A 1,663-nucleotide genomic window follows, 5' to 3' on the forward strand; every position below is an offset into this window, starting at 1 on the left:
TGCACACAATTCTCTCTTACTAAAGGCATGTAGAGTACATATCCTAGCACAGGTAGAAAGAGCGGAGTAGACGGTGAGGCGAGACACGCCAGAACCTTAGGGTACATACCCTACCCAGCTCTCTACATGCCCAAGCCACGCCTCCCATGGTCTAGACTGCTGTTTTTACAAGGGTGCTGTCCCACTCCCTCTCCAAGGCCGGAGCCTTTCCTCACCACTTGGAAAGGCTCCCGCAGTGGGGAAAGGCTCTGGCAGGGGTAGGCAGCGGGGAAAGGCATCCAGCAGCGATGACTCCCCCCGCCCAGAGCCTTTTGCTGTTACACGTAGCTACACACCGCAGTGTGGACGCAGCCTGCTTTTCACGGCAGCATGTACCTGTACATACAAGTCATGCTGCCAACAGCGCAGACAAGGCCTAAGTTGAAACTAGGGTTCACCATAAGGCAGTGTGGTCTGGAGGAACAAGCACAAAATTGGGAGTCGGGAAGTCCTGGGTTCTAATCTCACTGCTGTCACCTATTCATTTCAACACCTTTGTCAAGTCACTTTCCCTATCTGGGTTTTCCCCATCTGTAAAATGGGGCTAATTCTTACTCTTCCACCTCCTGCGGATTAATTAGTTAGAGCTGGCTGAAAAACAGGGAAAAGGCAATGCTTCCCTTGTCCTCCTCCCTTTTCTTTTTTTAAAATAAAATTAGATTGAAATTTGGAAAATTCTGACCCGCTCTCTTAGCGAGTCCACATCTGAACACACCTACTGTTCTAAAAAGGCAAAGTGGTGTTATTTAAATATAAAAAGAACCCTCATCTCTCCATCACTTACTCTTCCATTTGTTTCTCCCTTCCACCATCCCTGGTCCCCGCCTATCCTGCTGTAGATTTTCACCACATCGCCCTCTCGCAAAGAGAGCTCTCGCATGTCCCGTGCGGCGAAGTTGTAGCGTGCCACCGCCGTCCCTATGGCCGGAGGCGTGACCACTGCGGGTGGACAAGGAAAAGGAATTAGAGGCCTGCGCTGTCGTGTGAGATCATCTGAATCCTGGGAAAAGCTAGACTGTGTTCAACCTGGGTTTTTACCAGAGTCCTCATTTCCATTGCAAGTTCAGGGCAGAAAACAGCTCTGTGGACTAAGACAGTCAATTAGATATTGAGGTGGCTCTATTTTAATCCTTCAGTCATGCATGAATTGGAATTGCATGGTTATATCAGATTTCCAAGGCTGGGTTTTCCATTATCAACATCTCATTGGTCTCATAATGGGTCTCAATCAGTTGCATCATCCCTTTAGTCACTGGATATAAAACTTTGAAGGACATCCAGGAAAGGGACTGTCTATTGTGTGTGTGTGTGTGTGTCTCTCTCTCTCTCTCTCATTGTTGGGTGTTGCTACAGGTGATTGGGCCAAGGGGTATCTCTATGGGAAGTGGGATAAAAGCAAAGGTTTTATCAAAATAAAGGGAACAAGAAAAATCTATTCCAAAGTTATCCCCATCACTTCCAGTTGTTGCTTTACTGCTCTGATATCTAATGGGTCACCTCATTGAAGGGAGATTCCACAAAGCAATTTATATTTAAACTACCTCTTTATTAATTGTTGTGATTAGCCACAATGGCAGATTCTCTCTATGGCACTGAGATAAGGAACCTGTAAATTGCAATACAA

Source organism: Trachemys scripta, chromosome 17 (genome assembly GCF_013100865.1).
Source record: "Trachemys scripta elegans isolate TJP31775 chromosome 17, CAS_Tse_1.0, whole genome shotgun sequence".
Classification (NCBI taxonomy): Eukaryota; Metazoa; Chordata; order Testudines; family Emydidae; genus Trachemys; species Trachemys scripta.